The 13,852-nt window shown below is 48.0% G+C and overlaps 1 protein-coding gene across 4 annotated transcripts in view; it reads right to left on the reverse strand.

The window, feature by feature from the left end:
• Nucleotides 1-13,616, reverse strand: part of ST6GAL2 (ST6 beta-galactoside alpha-2,6-sialyltransferase 2) — an 80,566-nt gene extending 66,950 nt beyond the window's left edge. Inside the window, exon 1 of one of the 4 annotated variants that reach the window (XM_081145749.1) lies at nucleotides 13,262-13,616. The gene's annotated coding sequence lies outside the window, so the exon portion shown is untranslated. Of the gene's footprint in view, nucleotides 1-12,308; nucleotides 12,801-12,948; nucleotides 13,127-13,173 lie in introns of those variants that run through there. The other 3 variants (XM_081145747.1, XM_081145748.1, XM_081145746.1) reach the window with 3 other exon arrangements.
• Between the last annotated feature and the right edge of the window lie 236 nt (nucleotides 13,617-13,852).

Raw genomic sequence — 13,852 nt, forward strand, 5'->3', positions numbered from 1 at the left:
TCAGAAAGTCATGACATGCAAACTAGGTCAATGCAAGCTTTCCTGTTAGATCCTTATTATTTATCACCAGCTTCTAGGAAGCCACCAAGTTGTTCACTTAAAGGCTCACTGCTAGAGAGTTAACCTTCAAAGAGTCTAAAGCAGTCAAAGAAAACAAGACCACCAAACAAACAAGCAGGACACCAGCCCCATTACTGCAGGCCCAGGCCAAGTTGACTCCCCTCCAGAAACCAGTTCCGATATCCGATGATGAGGAGTTTCCTGAAAAGTACAGCGTAAGTTGGTGAGTTGCTTTTATCACAGGGTTAGGCCTTCCCAGCTGGCACCAGAATTCCAAAACATAGTAAGAGAGTTTTCTAACCACATCCAGTTATCAAAAACCTTGTCCAGGACAATAACATAATTAAAAAGTACAGAGAAACCAACTGGCAATTCAAACCTTATTAAGCTGGCATAGCAGGGTGCATAAGGAACATTAAAAGGGCTTGGGGCATGCAGAGATCTGAAGTCATTAAGAAAAATGAAATAATTTTCATAGATTTTCAAAATGCAATAAATTACGGTAAGTACCAACAATCCCCAGATGCCCTGGGGCCCAAGCCAGACTTGGCACCGTAGACCGAGTATTCTGACTTGTACTCAGGGGCAGATCTGAGTTGACGCTGATGTGGAGGTTACCCACAGACGGCAGCACTGCTCCAGGGCCACAGTCGGCAGCACAGCTAATAGCCACACGCACGAAGTCATTAAAATCCACTCAAGTTGATTATGCAAGTGACTTAAAATGATTTCCACGGGTGAGAAGAAATCCAGACTTAGGTTTTCTTTTTACTCCCAAGCTGTCCCTGGCATCTTATGCATGTGTAAACAGAGCAATAAAATTATTTGTTCAAATGCTCTATATATTTGAACTCTGCCTGCTCTCGTTCAATTCCTGCGATGTTCTGCTTACTAAAGAATCACTAAAGTTTCCTAATTTCAACCACTGGTAACGTTTTTAAAATTTTTATTCTACTATTGGTTCAGAGCAAGGGAAAAAGTCCCTTTAATTAAGTGACACATCTCAGGCATGCCCCTCTCTCTCTAAATCAACCTTTTGGGAGATGGCAAAATTAAAGAGAAAACTCTCTTAGATGGTGGGGAGACATGCACAGCATTTAGCACTCAAGAGGGGGTGTATCTAGGAAGATACTTTGAAAATACACAAAGGTCCACATAAACTCCGACGACCCCAAATACAAGCTGACCCTCTGCCCTTGGAAGGGACATTGCAGCCCTGGCAGCTGTCTCCTGCACGGGGCACTGGTGGAAGGAGGTCAGGGGCATTCAGCAGACACCCATGCTGAAGGCATGGCACAGCACCTCCCCCAGGCTTTCAACTAAGGTGTGAGCTGCCCCACCCGCACCTGGTTGGATTGAACTCAGGGTCCTGGCATTGCATTTACTGTTCTTCATGGAGAGCTGCTACTTTACCCTCTCCCTGGTCTAGAAGTACCTTTCTACATTTTAACATCTATTCATAGACGATTCGTGGTCAGGCAGGAAAAAGTGCAGCACAACCAAATGCTTCTGAGCCGTTCACTGAGGAGGGTCCTTCTTATCACACTAGGTGGGGATCCCGTATGTGGCTCTAACTGTTGGAATTTGATACATTTATGAATCTCAGACAAAGCACTTTTCTAATTCTCCCTAGACTGATCCTACCGAATTTATTTACTAATGATTACTTATCAATTACACGTGTTGCTCACTTCTGAATGCTCTCAGACATGAACGAAGATTCCCAACCACATTTGTAATAATTATGAAAAGAAATGTGAATTTCAGGTTTTCTCTGGGAGATTCAAATTTCGCCTGAGAATTGTAAGGCTGAGTTGTTTAACTGTGATTTGATAGGTTCTGCAACTTCAAGCACTTAAAGTCATGGAACGTATCGTGGACATTAAGTGAGGACTTACTGCCTAGCTGTTAGGAAGTGGGAGTTAACAGTGCACCCATTTACCACAGGAGAACTAACGTAAACAAGAGCTAAGTTCCCCCAGCATCCCATCAACCTGCTAACGCAACCACGCGAATGAAACGAGGGCGTCCCGGGACCTCCAAAGTGACTTGCTACAATTCTAAAGATGATATAGGTAGAGAATGTCCTGTTACAAATGATCACTAGAGTTGGGGAGCTATGTACATGGAGATTCAACTTGACAGAAAAACAGAAGACCCTCCCTCTCCCTTTACTTGTAGAGATAGTGCTGGGGAGTGAGTGGGGCAATGGTTTAGGTGTCACAGTGCTCTCAGCTCCTTTCGTTCAACTCTCAAGCGCCCAGTGAACACAGGAGCTCAGGTGTGCCAAGCAGCTGAGGCTCAGAGGCCCAGGGACCTTAGGGTGAAGCAGGGGTGAGAAAGAAGCAAGCAGCCCGTCATAATATAGAGCAGAGAGCACAACAATGGGCCATGCTTTGGTGCAGAAGACCATCATCGTGTGTGTGTGTGTGTGTGTGTGTGTGTGTGTGTGTGCACGCGCGTGTGCGAGCACTGGTGGTGGTGGTGGGGTGTCTTGCTGACAGAGGGAAAAAGAACCAGGGTCATCCTTAAATTCAGCCTGATATGGTCAGAAAAAAGAGCCTCAATGTGGGAAAGTGGAGACAATAAGCCGGGCCCCTTGCAGAGGCCCCTGATGTTCTAAGACTTCCAGACCGTGTCCTGTGTGCAGTGGAGGGCGACTGGAGCGCGACTGGAGCATCCAAGGAGAGGAGATGTCAGATGACCAAGCTTAGGGCTTGGGAAGATGACTGTCTGCCAGTATGGAGAATGGGCTGGGGTGCAGATGAATGAGAGTAGATGGACACACCTATAAGATGAATTTCTGGTGTAAAATGTCCCTCTGGCTTCCCTCCATCTTTTCTGTGAAGAATATGATAAACACTAGCAGCTGGAGCCCAGGAAACATGTTGCCCTCTAAAATCTGTAAATGTCATTGTCTCCTTCAGGAAGGAGACTCTGGACAGGCACATGAAGCATAAACACATATTTTCAAGACACTTACAGAGCGCCCGGCAAGGGCATGCTGCAGAAAAGCCACGTTCTCAGGAGCAGGTAAGAGACACAGCTTCCCTGTCAGGAGACAGAAGCTGGATCACGAAACTCCCCTGCTGTGGGCAAACCGTGGCTGCCAAGCTCGCGGGTCCACAGCAACTGGCTCCACTCGAATCTGGCTTTGGGTTTAAGCCACTTTCTTTGGCTTTAGGGAAATCCTGAATTTATGCAAATAATCTGAGTACATCAGATTTTAAAACAATATCTTTTTACTGATTTCAGAGAGAAAAAGGTCGAGGGAGAGAGAGATAGAAACATCAATGATGATGACAGAGTCATTGATCAGCTGCCTCCTGCACGCTGCCTACTGGGGATCGAGCCCGCAACCCGGGCATGCGCCCTGACTGGGAATCTAACCATGATCTCCTGGATCATAGGTCGATGCCCAACCGCTGAGCCACACCGGCTGGGCAGATTTTTTTTTTTAAAATCCTCACTAGAGGATATGCTTTTCATTGATTTAGAGAGAGAGAAAGGGAGACAGAGAGACAGGGAGAGGAAGGGAGAGGGAGAGAGAGAGAAAAACACTGATGTGACAGAGAAACATCGATGGTTGCCTCTCGTAGGGGATCGAACCAGCAGCCTGGGTATGTGCCCTGACCAGGAATAGAACCCGAGACCCTTTGGTGCACCAGACAGCGCTCTAACCACTGAGCCACACCGGCCAGGGCAGTACCTTGTATCTTTATTAAGCAATCTGCCTGTTACCCTTTTTAATTTTAAATCAGATTTTCATTCCTTATTCTCTTCCTACTAGATTTAAATAATCATCTTAGCTCTTCTTTATATCCCTTTGACCTTCAGTTCTGGTGTAATGGGAGTCTCCCTCTCAGTTGGTCAGTGCACTCCAGGTATCAGGCAACTGACAGGCTAGACTGAGGTTTTAGCTTTTTAGTTTTCAGATTTTTACTCATTATTTCCAAATTGCAATGTAAAATTTCCCCATGAGGACGGAAACTCTAAAGAACATACATGACTTTAATCTTCTGTGTCCTGCTGAATTTTTTCTACGAGCAAGTTCCTTAAAAACATCTCCTAAGAGTCCACCTCTATTATGCAAAATACTTCATGGAACTACTTACCTACCAGTGTCCACTTGCAGTATTAGAGAATTCTAGATTCACAATGCAGAGGCTAGAAGTTGCCAAACGAAAACAAATTCCATTAGCAAAGAAAATTTCATTTTTAAAGTGTATTTTTTCATATAAATGTATGTTCAGCTTCACTTTTTAATAAACTGGAATATATTAAAATATGTCTTCAAGATTTAGAGCATAATATACTAGCTTTTGGTATGTTTTAAAAATTGTTTTTGATATTGTGGTTGTAGTGAGCTGAAAGGAGAGCTATAGCCTCTGACAACTGGCACAACTGAGTTCTCATGTTTAGTTTTCATATACTTCACACACCCTGGAAGTTCCAGTGATGAACAGATATCAAACTTTCCTACTTTAACAGCACAATCTGTATTTCACACCTGGCTAACTCTGCCTGAGCTCTTACTCTGTTTAAATTTGAATGTAGGCAGGTGACACGAAACTGATCTGTGCTGTCAGGAATCAGGAGAGCAGTTACCTCGGGAGGAACAGGGGCCAGAAGGGGCTTCTGAGATGCTGGTAATAGCTGTTTCTTGATCTAGCTGGTTACCCAGGTATATTCAGTTTTAAAAATTCATCCAACTTTACACTTATGATCTGTGCACAGTGGTCATTAGAGAGGGATCTAATAGTCTGGTTTAGAAATGCAGTTGAAGAAAACAAGATGCCTAAAGTAGTTGCCCAAAAGCCAGAGTAAAACTGAGCCTGGAGAGTGACACTACTTCCTCCCTATACATGGACACAACACGCCCGTGGTTGCTGCAGACATGTTTAGAGAGAATAAAGGAGAAAATAAAGAGTTATGAAGTCACTGGCGGAAAAAAACACTGATCGCTGCGGGGGTGGGGTGGGGTGGGGGGAGGAGGGGGCGTGCTTCCGTGCACCCCTTTTCTCCTGCCAAACTCCTTTGGACATCGCTCGCTTCTGGCTAGAGGGCTGTCAGGGACAGAGGCGTGACACAGGCAGTCCTCCCTGCCCCTGCCCCGCGTAGCAGCCTGATGACCTGGCCAACCCTCCTGTGGCCTACGTGACGTGCAGGCCGGGGACAGCTCAGTGGGCTTCTCTGCGTCCTCCTGAGATCCCAGGAGGAGGTCTGGGGCACTGCTCTACCATCCTTTGTATTTGAGGTTGATGAAATCTGATATGTGGGCATCCATGCAGCTGAAAAGAATAGCGTCTCATAACGTAAATACAGCCCTGTGAATTCAGAAAAAAGTTGAAAACAAAAGACAGGCTCCAGACCTGCCCTGGTCGCTGGGCCCTGCAAGCACCCGGGGCTCAGCCAATGCTGAGACGGGAGGGAGTTTCTCTGGCAACTTTAAGGTCCATCTTCCCACATGCCACCAAGAGTAGGTACAAACCGTACGCGCAGAGGGAGGAAATACCACCTTGGTGTAGGGAGGGGAGTCCACTTCCAGGGCGCTCTCTCCATCAGCTCCGAAAACAGACGTGCTGACCAACTACACGGGGTAAGCCAGGAGCATGTTTAAATACAGAACTGCATCTTCAGCCCCTGTGTTTTATTCACAATACAGAAGACAATATAAAGGAAACAAAAGCACACACGACCTCCCTCCTGTAATCCTGTTGTGCGCCCACCCCTCCCCAACACAAGACTTGAATTTTTAATTCCAAGAAAAGAATAGGTGGCCAATTAATCAGTCTCAGTATGCATTTCAGTCCAGCAAGGGATGAATTCTAAGGAAGGGCCTTCCCAAGCCGCTAGGGTCGGGGTGGAGCAGGCGCCAGGCAGTGCCCCCTGCTGCCTGCTACAAGGATCACACAGGGCGTTTCGGGGGGCTGCTGCGCAACACCTGCACTGCATTCCCAGACCAAGGCGCTGGCCATTACGCAGGATCAGTTTATATATTTCCACCCTCCAAACTCACCTCTCATCTTCCGTACGGTGTGATAAGTTTAAGAAAGGTTAAATTTGGGCACCCGGGAGGCAGGGGGTCCCGGGGAGAAGATCTGGGGGAAGGCGAGTTTAGTTTTGTCGGTGACACATGCACATCACGCTCTGATTACACAGAGTCCCACATTATAACGGGTTGTGGATAAGCCATTTAGGAACCGCAAAGGCTCCTCCGTCTAAGATTCTTCTGACTGCCCCTTAAGAGGCACACTATTTAATACAATCTAAAGCTTTTCTTTTGCCCACTTCTGGTTTTACATCTCATACTATGTTTACCAGTCATGAAAATAATGGGGGGGAAAACACCCCCCCCAAAACAACACAAACCAAAAAGGTTCATTCTTCTCTTTCTGCATATGTGTCAAATAGTAATATGGGAGTATTACTGGGGTCTGACTATAATACTGTAGGATAAGTGTTAGGTATGTGGTGGGGAGTGTACAGTGAAGCAAGTATAAAAATGCGTGGTTTTGACTTACAGAAGCAATCACATTATTTTAAAGCTACACCTTATAGACATTTTCCTATTCTATCCAGGCAATTTCTAAAACTCTCCTACCACAAATAGTGATGTAATCTATTTAATGGCATCTCTGAATGGTATTATAAAGCACCAAGCATTGAGTCAGGCCAATTACTTAATTAGTCAATTCTCTTAGCTACTAATTTTAAACATAGGGCCGAGGAATACAGTTTATAACTACACTGTGACTCAAAGGGGGAAAACTGCCCTTTGTAAAATGGAAATTATATACCTGCCCACACCTTACACACACACACACACACACACACACAAATAAATAAAGTATATCATGTTGCACTGGTCAGCTTCCCAATTAGTCATAAACTAGTCAAAACATTTCTTGGGAATTAGAGAGTCTAGTACTTTTAAAAAATAAAACTCTGGAGCTTATTGTCTTAATTCTTTTACCTAAAGACTAAAGTGACCTGAGGACACTATAATTCAGGGCAACCTCAAGTAGTAACTTGTTTTCCAGCAAAGACACTGAGTTACCTACACTATTTGGTCAACTTCAGGTTGCCCTATAACACCCGGGAAGACTCAACCTCTTTCAAGTCCAATGAATCGCTAACTAATATATAGGACTCAGTCATTCTGCAAACCACAAAAGTACCCAGAAGATGCTGCTGTTAAAAAAAAAAAAAAGTAATAAATACACACATAAATAAAAGTGTTTCCCCTATATATCCTATTTATATTAAGAGTAAAGTTTAAACCCGAAACATCTTGGATATCTTCTCACAAGCCACATATAATATAGAACATACATTCCCTCAGAGACGATGTGGGAAACACAATGTTCTCTGTGTCAGAGGCCAGGCTCTGGTCTTGATTTTGTTACAATACAGGTGGGAATCCGACAATTAATGCTTAAGTATTCTAATTCAAGTTCTTACTCCTAATCACTAATGTGAAAATATATTAGTGCATATTCTTCTTGTATTTGTGAGTGTGTGTGTGTGTGGCACATGTTCTTTTTAAAGACAGTTTTCTTTTTCATATTGAGATTTCTCATGGGATATAGTTTTACTGATTTTAAAATATAATTTACATAGCAAGATCCCTCTTCTAATCATAGAACCAAAGTCATTCATTTAATCATGCACCTATACTTTCATACTGTAATTGTGTTAATCATTTAGAAAACAAATCCTATATTAACTGTACTTTTTTCTACCCATTTGTGGTCAGAGGTACAAATACAAGTTTTCAGCATAATAGTAGACTTATATTTTAGACAAATCACCACTGTATTTCCAAGGAAATTACTTTTGAAATGTATTTCTGAATAGTGAAAACTATTGGATTATCTGAGACATTGACTCTTTCCCAAATTTAATTTGAAGCTAAGTAATTTTGAAAACCACGACAATTACCAACATACAAGTATTTCTACTTGAAAAAACTGTATAATTTGAGCACAGAAACCAATTGTTTTAAATTTAAGAAAGCATTTTCCTCTCAGGCTCAAACACTAGAGGCAGCCTAGAGTACAACTTAATGTGTGAATTACAAACTTGCGAAAACAGACTTATAATCAAGATATTCAGGGGTTTTCTTTGCAGCACACTCCCTAATGATTTAGCTCATGTATTTCTAAATGTCCCAAGAGACTGCTTTCTGAGCTTGCTCTCTTCGCCAATCCACTACCTCAAAGCACAAGGATAATTTTCTCGAGCCTTAGCTTAACTTTTTCCTTGGAAATTTCACTTGCTATGACACCCTTCAAATGAGCACGAATTTCACTCTAATACTGACTGCCTGGGTATTTCAAATTTCAGGGGTCATTCGCAAGGTGCCGCTCAAGCCTCTTTCAGCTTCCAGTTTCTGGTAGCTACATGGGCTGTCTGTCTGCATGGCCACCCTGCCAGCCCCTTCCATCCTGGACAATCTTCCTGACCCAGCAAGCTCGGCCATGAGTCAAGTGAAAGCTCGCAAGCGAAAGCTTTCTCTGGCCCTGACAGAAGGAGACGTCACTCCCCTTTCTCTGTAGAGTCAGATCTCAGTCTAACAGCATTGACTTTGGAGACACAGGAACCCAAGTTCAAATCCCAGCTCTCCCACTTTCTCACCATGAGACTTCCAAGGAAGGCATTTTGCCTTACTGAGGCCGTGGGCTCACCTGTAAAATGGGGATGATAACATTTGCCAAAGGGCTGTGACAAAGATGTACTTTGTTAAGTATGCTGAGCAATTGGCAAGGTGTGGTGCATAGGAAGATCCAGTCGGCCGCTGTAGTTCTTTGAATTACTACTCTCCCTTGTATTACATGCTGTTTGAAGGGGCATCCAGCATGTTAACTAAAGGTTAATTCTCCTTGGAGCATAGGAATTAGGTTTGCAGTATGCCAGAGTGTATAAAATTATCAATTTTGTGGAATCCCAGAACCAGAAGACACCTTGGAACAGATTTAATCTAAGTCTTCATCAGAGGGCCCTAAAACTGAGCTCTGGTGAGACCCAGACTTCCAGCGTGGGTCCCTGCAGGGCCCTACTCCTGGGGACTCAGGTCGGAGGGTCCCAGGAGCTTTGCTCTGTGAGTAAGTTCAGTGCAAATCTGCAAACCCAGCCTGCACACCCTCCTAGCTTGTTAAGCCAATGTCTGCCCTGCATTCGGAATTCTCTCCTAGAGAAGACCACAGAGGGCAGCAGAAACCAGGAGGGCCACAAAGCAGTTCTGTGCAAACAAAGCTACCCAGGAATGAGCAGCCTTTCTCTGATGTCATTTCCACCCACAGAGCAATTCCTTCCCCACAGCAGGAGGCACTGGGTATTGTGGGACAGCTGGAAACTTGCAAGTGGCCAAGGGAAGATAGTAGCTGGGCCACTGCTGAGACCCAGCTTTTTCCAAGTGTCTGGTCTAGAACGGAGATTAGGACGAAACTACCAGCTTCTGCAAAGCCTTCTGACTGCCCAGGTCCCACTTCACACCCTTTAAAGGTATTGCTGCCACTGTGCCCACAGGTCAGGTGGGTTCCAAGCATTTTGAGTCACAACTGCTCCCAATCGATTCTGGGAATTTCAGAGCAAGATGGGATTTAGAAAGGGGTATAAGTCATTGCTTCTCTGATGCTTCTGTCTGTACCCTGTGTACTTGATAATATTTACAAACAAATCTCTCAAAAAGAGGAAGGAGGGCTTTCAGAAAAGTGGCAGATATATTCATTTGAAAGTCTGATGTTTATTAGCTAATGGGAGCTGGTTGTCTATACCACACACCATCTTTGGCACTGGCATCAACTGAAAAACGTTAAAATCTTCTGTGCAAATGTGCACTTGCACTTTCTGGGTTCCAACAGTGGTATCTGAATCTATGCAATTATTTCTCTTACAGTTGGTTGTGAATTCAACCCCACAGTTCACTTTGAAGGAGAGGCTCTCAGTGCATAAAAACTCAAAACCTAACACTTACCATGAGGACACTAGCTTTTGCTTAGACATTTAAGCAAGTCCGATAAAGTACTTCATTTAATTTGAACAATTAAATTTAAGGTCTCATAACAGAAGGTGCATACTTAAAGAGAAGATGCATACTCTAAAGACTGTCATCATGGGTAAGATGTTTTTCTTCAAAAATATCAAGAATGAGGCACCGAATCTGCAAATTAATTGAAAATTTCTCAAAGGACACATATCTCCAAGTTTGGGGAAGGAAGTCACCTTTTATTTACCTAAGCAGGAGGTGTGGAAGCCTAGGAATGAGTGTGTCATTTCAGAGAAGACTTAAGCACTTGAGAAATGCTTGGGTAAATGCTGGGACCAAGAGTATAAAATTTCAGTTACTATATACAGCTGATCAGAGACTCACACACTTAAACGGTCTTAGAAAGAGGAGAACCTCAGGAGGGGAAAAAACACAAAAAACTCCAGAAGCAAGTATCTACAGGAATTCATCAGCAACCACTTCCAGATAGAGCTAATCTCCTTGGCTGGCCACAAATCCTTCCCTGGACCCAACTTAAGTCTTTACCCCAGAGGAAACCCTTTCCCTCTTAATTATCCTCATCAGAAACCGAGCATAGTTGATTGCTCTCCTCTGCATAATAAATCTAGTCACATATTTTCAAATATTAAATTATCTTAGCCTTGAATCCTCTGGTCTAAATAGCCTCATTTCTGTATCATGACTCCCTGGCTCCTGTGTACCACATAATGAGCTCACCAATGCTGGGCTGCACTCTGAAGGCTCCTCTCCAAGTCCTCTCCGGGGCTCAGAGCTCCCCTAGGAGCTGAGGCTCATATCACAATCTCTTCAAGAGACTGGGCTCAAAACTCCGGAGGCTTCTAGTGCACCAAGCAAAAGGTAAAATGCTACAATTTTATCAACCACAATAAAAACCGAATCAAGAATTCAGCATGCCTGAGTGCCTTTTTTAAACTTAGCTGTAAAATTCAAGGCGCCTATTATTTTAGGCTTTTCTCCATTTTGATCACAATATCCATACACCATAATCAACAGTTTTTCTAAGGCATTAGTAGGAAATGCAAACCTTCAAGTGTAAACATTTTGGTTATGGGAAAGGAGAATGGGTAACAATAGGTTCCAGGCCCCACATTCTTCCTCCTTTAAAAGAAGTGTTAACCCTAAGTTGACAACAGGAAGGCACAAAGCATTTTAATGTATTGAAATTCTTCATTAGTCACACATTTTATTTCAAAACGGCACAATATGTTGACCAAAATTTCAAAAAAAAATAAATACATTATCAACTCCCACGAGGCTTTTTAAACCCGCAGAAAGTACTTAAAACTGCAAACATGTGGCAAACATGTTTGGAGTCCACCAAAGCTGCGCTCAGGCCAGCAGCCCTGGGCGCTGAGGGCCCCGTGCTCCTTCCCGGTTACAATGTCAACCGCACGCAAAACAAAGATTTCGACCAAATATGGTTTGCCTCTCGCCTAATTTTCAGCATGACCAGTAAAAATAAACTCACAAAAATCCTGCAAGGCACGACTTTTCTCCCACAGTGCTTCTCGGATTACAAAACAGCTTTGAAAGTTCGGCCAGACCACACAGACAGGGTACCTGGAGACGCCTGGGAGGGATCTGTCTCCCTGGAATTCCTGGAAAGCGAGGCTTCTCCGGGCACAGCTGCTGGCTCTGGGAGGCAGCGCCTGTGGGAGCCGCGACGGGAACTTCCCTGGGTTCCCGGGCACCCTGGCAGGGTCGATTCGGGGCGCGGTGGCTGTTTCATTCTATGCCCAAGAAATGCATCAACCATCCTCTCTCTACACCGTGCAAAGTCGAACAACTCCATGGCAGGAGCTCTCCCGGTGCATAAAAACAAACACCAGGTGTCTAGGATCCTCAAGGTCCCTTCGGTCCCTAAGCACTTACAGCCAACAGAAAACTAGAATCCATAGAGCGCACTTGAAGCTTGAAGAAGTGCAGTTTCCCAAGGGGGTCGAGTACGACAATTAAAAATGTAGATTCCTTTCCAGAGCCACAATACAATAAAAGATCACCATGACTGCGCCACAGGGGCACAAGTGCCCCTTCCCACAGCACAAGCCCTCCAGGTAGCTCACCCTCTCAGGAATTCCCTGTTTCTCCCCCAAAACCACCCTCAGCGTCCCCCCCGGCCAGCCTCCTCGTCGCCAAGTCTAACTCCCTGCTGAGCTGCGCGCGGCAGCAGGGACACGGAGGGAGGCTTGGGCCCCGCGACCCCGCTCTCGCTCACCAGCCTTCCTCGGGACACCGCGGTGCAGGCGCTCCCGAGCGCACGGCGCTGCAGTCGGGGACGTGCGTGTCACATCCTAGTCTCCGGCAGCCGCCCGGGCGCGCGCGCCACGCGCTCCCACGCTCACACCGACGCCCGCAGGAGCAGCGACCCGGCCGGGGGCCCGCCACGCGCCGCGGGAACTTGGGGGCGGCGGACGCCCAGCGCCCGGCTCAGATCCTCCAGCTTGTGGACGTCCCTCCTGCGCCGAGCAGCCTCCTAGTGCGACCTCCGGTGCCCGGAGCGGCGGGCGCTGGGGTCTCGGGCGGCCTGCAGGATCACCTCCCCGGGGCCAGAGCTGCGCGGTGCTGGGCGACAGCTGCGGGCGCGGCGGGCGGGGCGGCCTCGGGGCCCGCGCGGGGCTGCGGGTGGCTCTGCGCCGCGCGCCTCATTGTTCCCGGCTGCGCGCTGGCGGCGCAGGCGGCGAAAAGAACCGCGGCCCCAGCGGCGGGGCTGGGCAGAGGCGGCCGACCCCGCGCACAGCCAGCGCCGCGCCGCGCCGCGCCCCGCCCCGCCCCCGAGGGCCCGCGCCCCCCCTGCGCGTCGCAGCCCCTCTGGCTCCGCCACCGCCTCCAACCTCCCCGAACCGGCCTGGGCTCACCTAGCGGCCGGGCGCCGAGCACCGGGAAGTTGCGCTCTCCGCTCTCCACGCCCCCGGCCGGCCGGCCTGCAGCTGGCCGAGCGGGCGGGTGCGCAGCGGGGCTCCCCGGCAGCGCGCAGAGCCCTCCTCCCGCAGAGCGATCGCAGACGCGGGCTGCGCGGCTGCCTAAAAGCATGCCCCTCCCCAGCCTCTGCCTCCATCAGCCCCGGTTTCCCCAAAGGTTACCTGCTCGGGCTCCGCCTGGCACCGCGCCTGGCACCCAGCGGGCACTCGGGTCCCTGGAAGCAGCAGGGATATAGGAATGTGAACGAACCGTGGGTGGCGAGGCAAGGACTCCCGGCGCCTGGCCCCGCGGAAGTGAGTCTTTGTGTGCCCCGCACAACGCGCCCTCCCGCAGCGCCCCGGGCCGGGCTACCTGCGCGGAGGCAGCGCCCTCCAGCCGGCCGGGCGGGGCGCGGGGGCGCAGCATCCTCGGGCCCGCTTCCCTTTGTTCCTTCCCTCGCAGGCCCGCGCTGCCCGCTGGCCTCTCCCGCGAGCTGCTCCTGGGCGGCCAGGGCCCGGGTTGGACGCGAAACCTGCCACTTTTCACTTGGGAAGGGCCTCCCGCCGAGTCCAGGGAACAATTCCTTAGAGGCTCCATCTGCCCGCCCCTCGCCCCCGGGGACGGGAAGTTCCCGGGACGGTGCCGCCCGAGGCCGCCCCAGGAGCGCGGAGGACCAGCGCGCGCGGGGCTGGGGCTGGGGCTGGAGGGAGCGGCCCGGGAGCCCGGACGGGCGTCGGTCTACTCGAGTGCGGAATGCCCACTGGCACTGCCTCTCTCTCCTGCTCTCCCAGGAGGCCCGGCGGGTCCTGGGACCCGAGACCCCGCCACCCTTTGTTTGCTGGTGAACAAGCTCCTTCTTAA

This window comes from Miniopterus schreibersii, assembly GCF_964146895.1.
Source record: "Miniopterus schreibersii genome assembly, chromosome: 8".
In the NCBI taxonomy this organism is placed as follows: domain Eukaryota; kingdom Metazoa; phylum Chordata; class Mammalia; order Chiroptera; family Miniopteridae; genus Miniopterus; species Miniopterus schreibersii.